The sequence below is a fragment of the Camelina sativa genome, chromosome 16 (assembly GCF_000633955.1).
Source record: "Camelina sativa cultivar DH55 chromosome 16, Cs, whole genome shotgun sequence".
Lineage (NCBI taxonomy): Eukaryota > Viridiplantae > Streptophyta > Magnoliopsida > Brassicales > Brassicaceae > Camelina > Camelina sativa.
In genome coordinates, this window is record NC_025700.1 from 16,510,430 (window position 1) to 16,510,938 (window position 509).

Below are 509 nucleotides of genomic sequence, written 5' to 3' on the forward strand. Positions count from 1 at the left end.
GATTTCCTGGAAAAAGTCATCGCATCTTTTTACGATTCTTTATGAAACATATTCAGTCCATCAAAATAGAAGTTAAAGAGGGTGTTTCTGCTTGGCGTGTCCTTTATATGGAAATTCGAGGTCAAGGGGCTATTCCTTTAATTCGTACTGATGAGAATTTTACTACACGAGAAATTGAGCAAAAAGCTGCCGAATTGGCTTACTTCTTGCGTGTACCAATTGAAGTATTTTGAAATGAATTAATTTTAAAAGACTAAATGCTTTGGCAGTAGGAAGAAAAAACGAAACAATTTTTTTTTCCTTTTTGTCAATTGAATATTAATATATTCTTTTATGCTCGTTTTTTTGATATATTTGATAGAAAAGGAGTTTCTTCGTCTCGAAATTAGCATTGATCGAAAAAGGGGGAATAACATCCTAGAAACCAAATTTTTTCTTGATTCAAGTTGGAAGTGTATTCTAAGTCTATTTCTGTATTCTTTCTAGATTCAAAGCAAAGACTCAGTATT